The sequence below is a fragment of the Trachypithecus francoisi genome, unplaced genomic scaffold (assembly GCF_009764315.1).
Source record: "Trachypithecus francoisi isolate TF-2019V2 unplaced genomic scaffold, Tfra_2.0 Lachesis_group12, whole genome shotgun sequence".
NCBI classification, from domain to species: Eukaryota; Metazoa; Chordata; class Mammalia; order Primates; family Cercopithecidae; genus Trachypithecus; species Trachypithecus francoisi.
In genome coordinates, this window is record NW_022681457.1 from 66,020,293 (window position 1) to 66,034,988 (window position 14,696).

The following is a 14,696-nucleotide window of genomic DNA, read 5'->3' on the forward strand; positions in this document are numbered from 1 at the left end:
CGGCCTTCCAAAGTGCTGGGATTACAGGCGTGAGCCACCACGCCTGGCCTGCCTTTCTTTCTTTTCTTTCTCTCCTTCCTTCCTTCCTTCTTTCCTTTGTCTCTCTCTCTCTCTTTCTTCTCTCTCTCTCTCTTTTTTTTTTTTTTGAGACGGAGTCTCGCTCTGTCGCCCAGGCCAGAGTGCAGATCTCAGCTCACTGCAAGCTCCACCTCCCAGGTTCACGCCATTCTCCCGCCTCAGCCTCCCAAGTAGCTGGGACTACAGGCGCCTGCCACCTCACCCGGCTAGTTTTTGTATTTTTTAGTAGAGACGGGGTTTCACTGTGTTAGCCAGGATGGTCTCGATCTCTTGACCTCGTGATCTGCCCGTCTCTGCCTCCCAAAGTGCTGGGATTACAGGCTTGAGCCACCGCGCCCGGCCGAAATAATTTTTAATTGGGGTGGCAACTTAAATGCAATTAAACTAACTCGTGTCACAAGAGTAATCTTTACATAATCTGTATGTAGTTCTAATCTGTATATAGTCTTGGAGGTTATGATTTGCCACAGGTTGATCACATACATTTAAGGATCATATTATTAAATAATATATGCACAGACGTGGAGAGAATTAGTTTTTACTAAAACATTTATCAGAAATTTTAATACTCTGCATAACCAGTATTAGCATTATAAATTAGCCACTTTTAAAATGAGAAAACTGTGTCACTCTTAACTTTTTTATTTTTATTTTTTTTTATTTTTATTTTTTTGAGGTGGAGTCTCGCTCTGTCGCCCGGACTGGAGTGCAGTGGCCGGATCTCAGCTCACTGCAAGCTCCGCCTCCCGGGTTTACGCCATTCTCCTGCCTCAGCCTCCCGAGTAGCTGGGACTACAGGCGCCCGCCACCTCGCCCGGCTAGTTTTTGTATTTTTAGTAGAGACGGGGTTTCACTGTGTTAGCCAGGATGGTCTCGATCTCCTGACCTCGTGATCCGCCCGTCTCGGCCTCCCAAAGTGCTGGGATTACAGGCTTGAGCCACCGCGCCCGGCCACTCTTAACTTTTTTATAAGCCATTGAGTAAAACATTAACTCCTGGATTTCAGCTTCACTTTTAACTTGCAGACTAAATTTCTTTCACAGTTATGTCAGACACACCCAAGTCAATCCCAACCCCCTTGTTACCTTGGGAAGACAGTGCTGAAAAAGGAGATCTTCCACCTGAACAGTGTTCTCTTATTTGAAGTAAATCTTTTTGAGAATTTCTGTTTACTTGATTTCCTTTCACAATAAATTGACAGAGAAAACTACTAATGATTTTTTTTTTTTTTTTTTTGAGACAGAGTTTTGTTCTTGTTGCCCAGGCTGCAGTGTAATGGCACAATCTCGGCTCACTGCAACCTCCGCCTCCCAGGTTCAAGTGGTTATCCTGCCTCAGCCTCCTGAGTAGCTGGGATTACAGGTGTGTGCCACCACGCCCGGCTACTTTTGAATTTTAGTAGACATGGAATTTCACCATGTTGGCTAGGCTGGTCTTGAATTCCTGACTTGAGGTGATCCACCTGCTTCGGCCTCCCAGAGAGCTGGGATTACAGGCATGAGCCACCACGCCCAGCTAATTTTATATTTTTAGTAGAGACGGTGTTTCTGTAATGTTGGTCAGGCTGGTCTTGAACTCCTGACCTCAGGTGATCTGCCCACCTCAGCCTCCCAAAGCACTGGGATTACAGGCATGAGCCACCATGCCTGCCCTGATATTTTTGAACGATTATGAAAATGAGTATACAGCATTTAAACCTTAGACTGATTTTAAATATATCAATTTCTTTTAAACTCAATATAATGTTAATATTACTATAGCACTTATTAGCGTTTCTGGAGGTTGGTCTTGAGATAAGATTAAAAATGACAGTTGTTGATTTTCTGAGGTAATATACCCAAGAAAATATTTGTATGTCTACATGAATCTAAACTATTCTGTCTTCTTCCGTTCCTCATTTTGCTTTAGTTAAATAATCTTTCATATTTTGTAAGTGTTTTGCCCATGGGCTTGTGTGGCCTTGAAGTCACCAGAATAACTAGGACTCAAATTCAGACCAACCAGGAGGACTATCTTTTTGTGCCTTGAGTTAGCCATGGTCCTGGATCCAGCAAAAAGAATAATTATGATGGTCAGAGTAAGATGAGCAATTGCAATGTAATATTCTGTAATATTGTATACTGTAATGTATTCATCTGCCCCCTTGTTTACTCACAGTTTGCTTATTTGCCACCGTAAGAAATGCTACAATAAAAATTCGTGTAATCACCCCTTCAATTTCAGTTGTTTTTATTTCTGTGGGTCAGATTATAGGGAAGGGATTGGTAGATCAAGGATGGATGTTATTTTAAAATTTTTAATAGGTGTTGTCAGAATCAGGTCCCAAAGAACAACATATCCTCTGGCCCTGCAATAGATCCTATGATGCTACTTCATTGTATGCTTCTTTGATGAGTATAAATCTCACTTGCTCCCAGATTTGCTTCTTTGAGAGTTTTCATATTGTTAGCTCATTTTTCTATAGGATTATTTATCTTTATGCCCCCCTTTTTCTTTTCTTTAGTTAAGGTCTGGCTCTATCGCCCAGGCTGGAGTATTGTGGCACAATCTTGGCTCACTGCAACCTCCACCACCCAGGCTCAAGCCATCCTCCCCCTCAGCTTCCCAAGTAGCTGGGACTATAGGCATGCGCCACCATGCCTGGCTATAGTTTTCTTTTCTTTTCTTTTCTTTGTTTTTTTTTTTTTTTTTTTGAGACAGAGTCTCACACTGTTGCCCAGTCTGGAGTGCAATGGCGCGATTCCGCTCACTGCAACCGCCGCCTCCTGGGTTCAAGCGATTCTCCTGCCTCAGCCTCCCGAGTAGCTGGGACTACAGGCGCACACCACCATGCCCAGCTAATTTTTGTATTTTTAGTAGAGACGGGGTTTCACAATGTTGGCCAGGATGGTCTCAATCTCTTGACTTCATGATCCGCCCACCTCAGCCTCCCAAAGTGCTGAGATTACAGGCATGAGCCACTAGTGCCCGCCCTAGTTTTCTGTTTTTTGTAGACAGGATTCATCATGTTGCCCAGGCTAGTCTTGAAATTCTGAGCTCAAGTAATCCACCTACTTTGGCCTCCCAAAGTACTGGGATTACAGGCGTGAGCCGTCGCACCTGGCTATTTTATATTAGTGTATTTTTAATATAAAAGCTAAATAGTTAGACCAATAATTGCCTTCTAATTATAGCCAATTTGGTCACACACAAAATTTATTGCATAAATTTATCCTTCATGAATTTTATAGTTACACGTAGTTAGGCATGAGCGAGGCAGGTGAGGGCTCTCTGCCCACCCACTAGGAATGTCAGGTAATAGTTTGGCAGTTTTGACATTGCCTCTTGAAAAATGATAATTCTGCCAGGTGCAGTGGCTCACGCCTGTAATCCCAGCACTTTGGGAGGCCAAGACAGGCGGATCATTTGAGGTCAGGAGTTCAAGACCACCCTGACCAACATGATGAAACTTTGTCTCTGCTAAAAATACAAAAATTAGCCAGGCATGGTGGCATATGCCTGTAGTCCCAGCTACTCGGGAGGCTGAGACAGGAGCATTGCTTGAACCTGGGAGGTAGAGGTTGCAGTGAGCTGAGATCATACCATGGCACTCCAGCCTAGGTGACAGAGCGAAACTCCATCTGAAAAAAGAGGCCGGGCGCGGTGGCTCAAGCCTGTAATCCCAGCACTTTGGGAGGCCGAGATGGGTGGATCACGAGTTCAGGAGATCGAGACCATCCTGGTCTACACGGTGAAACCCTGTCTCTACTAAAATATACAAAAAACTAGCAAGGTGAGATGGCGGGCACCTGTAGTCCCAGCTACTCGGGAGGCTGAGGCAGGAGAATGGCGTAAACCCGGGAGGCGGAGCTTGCAGTGAGCCAAGATCGCGCCACTGCACTCCAGCCTGGGCGACAGAGTGAGACTCCGGCTCAAAAAAAAAAAAAAAAAGAAAGAAAAAAGATAATTCCAAGGAGGGAGAATATCCTGATGGTCCATACCTGTTAACATTAAAAGTGTTAACTGAATGCCGGCCCAGGGAAAAGCAGCTTCTTGGCCATGTGTGTTAAGAGACAAAATGGTGACATGACTTACCAGGGGCACATGCCACCAGAAAAAGGAAAAAAGCCTCAGATGGGCATGTGCATAACTCCCTAAACATGTTGCATGTGCCTAATTCCAAAGGGTAAGGAAAGCACTGTGCATTTGGGGAGCCCACCCTAAAGGAAGAATCATGGGGAAGAGGTGAGTCTATAAAGTCCTAGGATCAAGGTTAAGGTCTTTTTTTTTTTTTTTTTGAGACTAAGTCTTGCTCTGTTGCCCAGGCTGGAGTGCAGTGGCATGATCTCGGCTCACTGCAACCTCCACCTCCCAGGTTCAAATGATTCTCCTGCCTCAGCCTCCCGAGTAGCTGGGATTACAGGTGCATGCCAACGCGTCCAGCTAATTTTTGTATTTTTAGTAGAGACGGAGTTTCACCATATTGGCCAGGATGGTCTTGATCTCCTGACCTCATGATCCACCCTCCTTCGCCTCCCAAAGTGCTGGGATTACAGGTGTGAGCCACTGCAACCGGCCAAAGACTCTTTTTTGGGGGGGAGGGGGGAGGGGTCTTTTCTCTCTTGGACCTTCAGGCATATGTTTGGCTCTCTTCCAAGTGAATTTTCCTTTCTTTACTGTTCTAAAGCCTTTTAAAATAAACTTCCACTCGTGCTCTGAAACTTGCCTCAGTCTCTTTTTCTGCTTCCCCTCAGTTGAATTCTTTCTTCTGAGAAGTCACGGGCTGAAGTTGCTGTGGACACCTATGAATATGCCACTGGTAATGGGGTAATTCAGATCTCTGTCACCACTGACTTTGTCACAACTTATTTAGACCTTTGACAACATGCTTTGACTTGCTGCTTTGTCCTATGCTTTCTTTAAGAAAAAAAAATCACTTTAGGGACCAATATTTATCACATAATATTCCTTCTCATACAAAGTTATTCTCTTTTGCTTTTAACTTGCCTTACCAAAACTGTATCTTCATACTAATAACTTTCTTCACATCTCTCTATCCTATTGGTTCTTTTCCTTTTTTTTTTTATTTGAGACGGAGTCTCACTCTGTCTGCCAGGCTGGAGTGCCATGGCACCATCTTGGCTCACTTCAACCTTCTCCTCCCAGGTTCAAGCAATTCTCTTGAGCCTCAGCCTCCCGAGTAGCTGGGACTACAGATGCCTGCCACCACACCCAGCTAATTTTTGTATTTTAGTAGAGACAGAGGTTTCACCATGTTAGCAAGGCTGGTCTTGAACTCCTGACCTTGTGATCCACCTGCCTCCCAAAGTGCTGGGATTACAAGCGTGAGCCACCACACCTGGCCTATGTAGAGTTTTTATAAAATTTTAAATGCCAAAAACAAACATTTATGTTCAGTAATTTGTATTTCGGTTCTTTAATCTTATTTAGTACCAACCAAGACATTTAGTATCTATTAATTAAGTCACATAATGGTAAGATGTCAGATTACATGAAAAGTCTTTTTATGTCTACCCCATTTACATTTACCTAATTGATTTTTTTTTTTTTTTTTTTTTTTGAAACAGAGTCTCGCTCTGTCACCCAGGCTGGAGTGCATGCAGTGGCACGATCTCGGATCACTGCAAGCTCCGCCTCCTGGGTTCACACCATTCTCCTGCCTCAGCCTCCCGAGTAGCTGGGACTACAGGTGCCCACCACCACCATCACCATGTTAGCCAGGATGGTCTTGATCTGACCTCATGATCCGCCCACCTCAGCCTCCCAAAGTGCTGGGATTATAGGTGTGAGCCACCATGCCTGGCCCTAATTCATTTATTTTTAACAATTATACTGAAATTCTGAAAACTGAGCTATTAGACAAAGTCACTATTTGAAGTTATTCATGTATCTGATGTGTGATCAATATCGAGAATATACAGAAAATTCCTAATACTCAACAAGAAAGCAAACAACGAGACCAAAAGGGTAAATGAATTAAATAGCCATTTATCCAAATAAGTTTTTTTTTTTTTTTTTTTTTTTTGAGACGGAGTCTTGCTCTGTCGCCCGGGCTGGAGTGCAGTGGCCAGATCTCAGCTCACTGCAAGCTCCGCCTCCCGGGTTTACGCCATTCTCCTGCCTCAGCCTCCCGAGTAGCTGGGACTACAGGCGCCCGCCACCTCGCCCGGCTAGTTTTTTGTATTTTTTAGTAGAGACGGGGTTTCACCGTGTTAGCCAGGATGGTCTCGATCTCCTGACCTCGTGATCCACCCGTCTCGGCCTCCCAAAGTGCTGGGCCAAATAAGTTTTTTTTTTTGTTTTTTTTTTTGTTTTCTTTGAGACAGCATCTGGCTCTGTCACCCAGGCTAGAGTGCAGCAGCACAATCTTGGCTCACTGCAACCTCTGCTTCCAGGGTTCAAGCAATTCTCTGACTCAGCCTCCCGAGTAACTGGGATTACAGGTGCATACCACCACGTACAGCTAATTTTTATATTTTTAGTAGAGATGAGGATTCACCATGTTGACGAGGCTGGTCTCGAACTCCTGACCTCAGGTGATCCACCTGCCTCAGCCTCCCAAAGTGTTGGGATTACAGGCATGAGCCACTGCAACCGGCCCAAGATTTTTTCATGCTCCAGTGCTTACTGGTGCATGAAAAAATCTCAACATCATTAGGAATATGCACATCAAAACTAAAATGAGATTACCAACTCACCCATTAGGATGGCTATTAAACAAAAGACAGAAAATAACAAGTGTTTACAAGGATAAAAAGAAATAGGAACCTGGCCTGGTGCAGTGGCTCACGCCTGTAATCCTAGCACTTTGGAAGGCCAAGACAGGCAGATTGCCTGAGCTCAGGAGTTCGATACCTGCCTGGGCAACATGGTGAAATGCCATCTCTACTAAAATACAAAATAATTAGACACTGTTCTCCAGCCTGGGCAACAGAGCAAGACTCTGTCTCCAAAAAAAGAAAAAAAGAAATGGAAACTCTTATGCCCTATTGATGAGGGTGTAAAGTGGTACAGCCACTGTGGAAAAAATTAGAGTAGTTCCTCAAAAAAATTAAATATATAGCACTTTGGGAGGCTGAGGCGAGGGGATCTCTTGAGCCCAGGAGTTTGAGACCAGTCTGGGCAACCTCTACAAAATATACAAAAATTAGCTGGCTGTGGTGGCATGCACCTGTACTTTATGGTCCTAAGTTGAAATTTTTTTTTATTTTTTTGAGATGGAGTTTTGCTCTTGTTGCCCAGGCTGGAGTGCAGTGGCATGATTCTCCTGCCTTAGCCTCCTGAGTAGCTGGGATTACAGGCATACACCACCACGCTTGGCTAATTTTGTATTTTCAGTAGAGACAGCGCTTCTCCATGTTGTTCAGGCTGGTCTCGAGCTCCTGACCTTCTGACCTCAGGTGATCCACCCGCCTCGGCCTCCCAAAGTGCTGTGATTACAGGCGTGAGCCACCACGCCCAGCCAGACTTTTTGAGTCTTGCTCTGTCTCCTAGGCTGGAGTGCAGTGGCGAGATCTCAGCTCACTGCAACCTCCGCCTCCCGGATTCAAGTGATTCTCCTGCCTCAGCCTCCTAAGTAGCTGGGATTACAGGCACCTGCCACCACACCCAGCTAATTTTTGTATTTTTGGTAGAGACGTGTTTCACCATGTTGGTCAGGCTGGTCTTGAATTCCTGACCTCAAGTGATCCGCCCGCCTCAGTCTCCCAAAGTGCTGGGATTACAGGCATGAGCCACTGCTCCTTGAAGTCTTGATAATGTTATGATAATGTTAGCAGTGGCACAGATCCAAGTTTTCCCAAGTTACCAGCACTGTATTCATATCAGTCCATAGCAACTTCAGCCCTTGCCTCAGAAGGCTGCTCAGGAGGCCGAGGTGGGAGAATTGCTTGTACCCTAGAGGTCGAGACTGCAGTGAGCTGTGGTCTCACCACTGCACTCCTGCCTGGGCAACAGAGAGAGACCCTGTCTCCAAAAAAAAAGAGAAAAACATTAAACCTACAACTACCATCTGATTAAACAATTCCATTTCTGAGTATATACTTAAAAGAATTGAAAGAAGGGACTCAAACACTCATGTTTATAGCAGCGTTATTCATAATACCGAAAACATGGAGGCAACCCCAGTGTCTACAGATAGATGAATGGGTAAGCAAAATGTGGTATATACATACAGTGGAATATTATTAGGCCTTAAAAATGAAGGACATTCTGCAACAGGCTACAATGTGGATGAACTTTGAGCACATAATGCTAAGTGATATATTCCAGTCACAAAAAAGACAAATACTATATGATTCCACTTATACAAGGTACTTAAAGTAGTCAAAATCATAGACACAGTAGAATTATGGTTTTTAGCAGAAAAGAAGAATGGGGAGTTAATTGTTTAATGGGTATAGATTTTCATTATGACAGGATGAAAAGAATTCTAAAGACTGGTGGTGGTGACAGTTGCAAAACATTATGAATGTATTTAATACCACTGAACAGTACACCTTAAAATGTCTAAGATGGGGGCCAGGCGCGGTGACTCACGCCTGTATTCCTAGCACTATTCCCAGCACTTTGGGAGGCTGAGGCAGGCTAATCACAAGGTCAAAGAGTGCGAGACCAGCCTGGCCAACATAGTGAAACGCCATCTCTACTAAAAGTACGAAAATAAAAAAAAAAATTAGCCGGTTGTGGTGGTGGGCGCCTGTAATACCGGCTACTTGGGAGGCTGAGGCAGAAAAATCGCTTGAACCCAGGAGTCGGAGGTTGCAATGAGCCAAAATCATGCCACTGTACTCCAGCCTGGGTGACAGTGCGAGACTCGTCTCAAAAAAGAAAAAAAAGGGCCGGGCGCGGTGGCTCAAGCCTGTAATCCCAGCACTTTGGGAGGCCGAGACGGGCGGATCACGAGGTCAGGAGATCGAGACCATCCTGGCTAACACGGTGAAACCCCGTCTCTACTAAAAATACAAAAAACTAGCCGGGCGAGGTGGCGGGCGCCTGTAGTCCCAGCTACTCAGGAGGCTGAGGCAGGAGAATGGCGTGAAACCTGGGAGGCAGAGCTTGCAGTGAGCTGAGATCCGGCCACTGCACTCCAGCCCGGGCGACAGAGCAAGACTCCGTCTCAAAAAAAAAACAAAAAAAAAAGAGAAAAAGGCTGGGCGCAGTGGCTCACACCTGTAATCCCAGCACTTTGGGAGGCTGAGACGGGCAGATCACAAGGTCAGGAGATAGAGACCATCCTGGCCAACATGGTGAAACCCCATCTCTACTAAAAATACAAAAAATTAGCCAGGCGTGGTGGCGGGCACCTGTACTCTCAGCTACTCGGGAGGCTGAGGCAGAAGAATGGCTTGAACCCAGGAGGCGAAGCTTGCAGTGAGCTGAGATCACGCCATTGCACTCCAGCCTGGGCAACACAGTGAGACTCCATCTCAAAAAAAAAAAAAAGGTCTAAGACAGCAAATTTATTTTATGTGTCTTTTGCCACAGAAGGGGTTTCCCAGAACACTCCTCCAGTTGCTGCTTGACAGGCTTCTAACCAGCCTACATCTAACAGGATATAGACCCTTGGGAGTCTAAGTGGAAGTTTGGCACTTTCCAAGTCTCCCCCTGGCTCGCTCCATGTCTACAGATTCTTTCTTAAAAAAAAAAAACTGTTTCCACACATAGAGTGCCCCAGTTTTCACAGCTCCCAAGTAAGAGACTCCATCCTAAACCATCTAAAATTGGGAACTGAAAGGACTTGGCATTCACTAGTCTCTCTAGATCACAGAACAAACAGGTGGGTTGCTTGTTTGCTTTTTGGTGTTTTGTTTTTGTTTTTGTTTTTTTGTTTTTGAGACGGAGTTTCACTCTTGTTGCCCAGGCTGGAGTGCAATGATGCGATCTGGGCTTGCCGTAATCTCCGCCTCCCGGGTTCAAGCAATTCTCCTGTCTCAGGCTCCTGAGTAGCTGGGATTACAGGCATGTGCCACCACAGCCAGGTAATTTTGTATTTTTAGTAGTGACAAGGTTTCTCCATGTTGGTCAGGCTGGTCTCGAACTCCCAACCTCAGGTCACCCGTCCATCCCAGCCTTCCAAAGTGCTGGGATTACAGGCGTGAGCCACTGCCGCCGGCCAAGAGGTGGTTTTATTTTTATTTTATTTTATTTTTTTTTGAGTCGGAGTCTGGCTCTGTCACCCAGGCTGGAATGCAGTGGCTGGATCTCCACGCACTGCAAGCTCCGCCTCCCGGGTTCACGCCATTCTCCTGCCTCAGCCTCCCGAGTAGCCGGGACTACAGGCGCCAGCCACCTCGCCCGGCTAGTTTTTTGTATTTTTTAGTAGAGACGGGTTTTCACCGTGTTAGCCAGGATGGTCTCGATCTCCTGACCTCGTGATCCACCTGTCTCGGCCTCCCAAAGTGCTGGGATTACAGGCTTGAGCCACCGCGCCCGGCCAAGAGGTGGTTTTAAACTGATACACGAACACTGCCATTGTTTACATCTCAGGATCAGTGCAGCGAATGGTCTAAAGTGCACACCTCTCAGTTTCTCTCTGGAAGTGTCTGTCTGCACACTTTTTCGGCTGCGGTTTGAGAATCTATCCTGCACCTGGAAACCAGTGGGGTAGAAAAGCAATAGACCTATGGAAGCCTGAACGGGAGCTTAGGCATTTCCTGTGCTTTTCCCCCTCAGTTTGCTTGAGCAATAAAGCCAGGTATGTAGATGCTCCCTGAAGGAGCATTAAGTGCCATAACTTCTACGGCTCCCTCCCAAGGGGTTGCCTCTATAACCCCCTAGCTCTAAGTTGATTAAGCTCAGCATTCCTGAGTCTCCCTAGACCACAGAAAACAAAGATGTGGACATTCAGTGATGCCGCGTCCAGCAGAGAATCAGAGGATGCAATTTGAAGGAGAGTGCAGGCATTTGCTACAGATACACTCCCTGACTTAATGCAGAGAGACTTGGAGATAAACTCCTCTCGGCTTCACCCTGAGGATAAAATGAAGTGGAAGACAAATCTAACGTCCCAATCTTTCCAGCTACATCTAGAGGGACTGGCTTCTATCGTACCTGACTCAGAGGACTGCCAGGTCTTGGCACATCCTAATCTCCTAGGGGTCACTAAAAACAGAGACTGCAGTTTGGACAAACACAAAAATGTGAGAGGCACCTTACACATATTGGTTAGGCTCTTCTATGTAAGGCCAGTGTGAAAAACTGAGTGAGGCTATCTTCTTATTAATACACAGAAACCAACATAGAGATACAAGGAAAATGAAGAAACAGGGAAATATGTTCCAAATCATAGAACAAAATTAATTTCCAGAAATCAACCCTACTGAAATGGAGATAATGTGATTTACCCAACAGGCAATTCAAAAGAATCATCACAAAGATGCTCACCAAGGTGAGGAAAGCAATGCATGAACAACCTTGAGAATTTCAATAAACAGAAAGTATAAAAAAGTACCAAACAGAAATCTTAGGGATGGCCAGGTAGGGAGGCTCACGCCTGTAATCCCAGCACTTTGGGAGGCCCAAGCGGGTGGATCACCTGAGGTAAGGAGTTTGAGAGCAGCCTGGCCAACATGGTGAAACCCCATCTGTACTAAAAATACAAAAAATTAGCTGGGCGTGGTGACTTGCACCTGTAATCCCAGCTACTTGGGAGGCTGAGCAGGAGAACTGCTTGAACCTGGAGGCGGAGGTTGCACTGAGCCAAGATCGTGCCATTGCACTCCAGCCTAGGTGACAGAGCAAGACTCTGAGAAAGAAAAGAAAGAAAGAAAGAGAGAAAGGGAGAAAGGGAGAAAGGGAGAAAGGGAGAAAGAAAGAAAGAAAGAAAGAAAGAAAGAAAGAAAGAAAGAAAGAAAGAAAGAAAGAAAGAAAGAAAGAAAGAAAGAAAGAAAGAAAGGGCGCGGTGGCTCAAGCCTGTAATCCCAGCACTTTGGGAGGCCGAGACGGGCGGATCACGAGGTCAGGAGATCGAGACCATCCTGGCTAACACGGTGAAACCCCATCTCTACTAAAAATACAAAAAAAACTAGCCGGGCGAAGTGGCGGGCGCCTGTAGTCCCAGCTACTCGGGAGGCTGAGGCAGGAGAATGGCGTAAACCCGGGAGGTGGAGCTTGCAGTGAGCTGAGATCAGGCCCCTGCACTCCAGTCCGGGCGACAGAGCGAGACTCCGCCTCAAAAAAAAAAAAAAGAAAGAAAGAAAGAGAGAGAGAGAGAAAGAGAGAAAGAGAGAAAGAGAGAGAGAGAAAGAAAGAAAGAAAGAAAGAAAGAAAGAAAGAAAGAAAAAGAAAGAAAGAAAAGAAGGAAAGAAAGAAAGAGAAAAAGAAAGAAAGAGACGGGAGGGAGGGAGGAAGGAAGGAAGGAAAGATTGGGGCTGAAGAGTACAGTAAATGAACTGAAAAATGCAATAAACGGGTTCAGTATCAGACTAGAGCAAGCAGAAGAAAGGATCAACAAACTCAGAAATAGGTAATTGGAAATCATCCAGTCTGAAGAGCAAAATAACATAAAATAGTGAAGACAGCATAAGGGACTTTTGGAACACCATCAAGATTGCCAAAGGGTCAGAAGGATAAAAGAGAAGGAGACAGAGAACTTATATAAAGAAATAATGGCAGAAAACTTCCCAAGCCTGGGAAAGGAAATAGAAATCCAGATCGAAGAAGCCAAAAGGACACCAAATAGGAGAAATCAAAAGAAACCCACACAGAGTTGCATTATAATCAAATTTTCAAAAGTTAAACACCAAGATAGAATCTTTAAAGGAGCAAGGAAAAAGTGACTTCTTATGTTCACTTATGTACAAGGTCACCTTAATAAGATAATCAGTGGATTTTTCCGCAGAAATCTTGCAGGCCAGAAGGGAGTGGGATGATATATTGTTAGAGAGAAAACAACTGCCATGTGAGAATACTACACTCAGATAACCTGTATTTCATAAATGAAGGAGAAATTAAGACTTTCTCAGACAAACAAAAGTTGAAGGTGTTTAACACTTCTATATCTGCACTACAAGAAATGCTAAAGAAAATTCTTCAAGCTGAAGGAAAAGGTCATTTATTAGTAACATGAAAACATATGAAAGTATATAAAACTGGCCAGGCGAGCTGGCTCACACCTGTAATCCCAGCACTTTGGAAGGCCAAGGCAGCCAGATCACTTGAGGTCAGAAGTCCAAGACCATCCTGGCCAACATGGTGAAACCCTGTCTCTACTAAAAATACAAAAATTAGCTAGGCGTGGTGGCACACGCCTGTAATCCAGCTACTCGGGAAGCTGAGGCAGGAGATTCGCTTGAACCCGCAAGGCGAGGTTGCAGTGAGCAGAGATCGCACCACCACATTCCAGCCTGTGTGACAGAATGAGACTCTATCTTAAAAAAAACCCAAAAAAACGAAAACGAACTTACAGGTAAAAAATAAGTACCTTGTCAAATTCACAACGCTCTAATACTGTAACGGTGAGGTGTAAATCAATTCTATCTCTAGTTTGAAGATTAAAAGACAAAACTGGAGGCCAGGTGCAGTGGCTCACGCCTATAATCCCAGCACTTTGGAAGGCCCAGGCAGGCGGATCATGAGGTCAGGAGTTGAAGACCAGCCTGGCCAGCATGATGAAACCCCATCTCTACTAAAACTACAAAAAATTAGCTGGGCATGATGGCATGTACCTGTAGTCCCAGCTACTTGGGAGGCTGAGGCAGGAGAATTGCTTGAACCTGGAAAGTGGAGGTTGCAGTGAGCCGGGATTGTACCATTGCACTCCAGTCTGGGCAACAGAGCGAGACTCCGTCTCAAAAAAAAAAAAAAAAGACAAAACACCCATAATTTGTTAATTGACACAAATTACATGTAAACTGTGACATCAAACATAAAACTTTTCTTCCTCCAAGATGGCAGATTAGAGCATGCCTCAGCCACTTGGGAATAGCATGATAGTGCATAAAGATAAACTCTGCGCACTTTATTTCAAGAAGAAAAATGGAAATCCACTGGAATCACGAACGATAACCCAGAACCTGGGGAAAGGAGTGGGAGCAATCAGCCCCTGCGGCAGTGGCCAGCTGATAAAAGTGAGTGAAACCCAAGCACATGAAAGAGAGAGAGAGACTCCGTGACTCACCTTTCCATTGGGAATCAAAGCAACCCAGTTTAAGGGAGACCACTTTGTGTCTCTCAAGGCCTGAAGCTAACTTGAGGAGAGGTTTGGAGATGCTAGAAGGAAATACACTTGGAAAAGCTGATTGAATTACTCCACAATGTACACGTGTCATTGTATACACATCGCGATGAATACAGTGTACACATTAAATTGTACCCCATAAATACATGCAATTATTACTTAATTAAAAATAAAATAAATATATAAAAAATATACAGTAGATCCTGGAAATGTAATATAAGGAATAATTAATAATAAAGGTTTGGGGTCAGGCACAGTGGCTCACGCCTGTAATCCCAGCACTTTGGGAAGCTGAGGCGGGCAGATCACCAGGTCAGGAGTTTGAGATAAGCGTGACCAACATGGTGCAACCCGTCTGTACTAAAAATACAAAAATTAACCAGGCATGGTGGCGGGCACCTGTAATCTCAGTTACTCAGGAGGCTGAGGCAGGAGAATT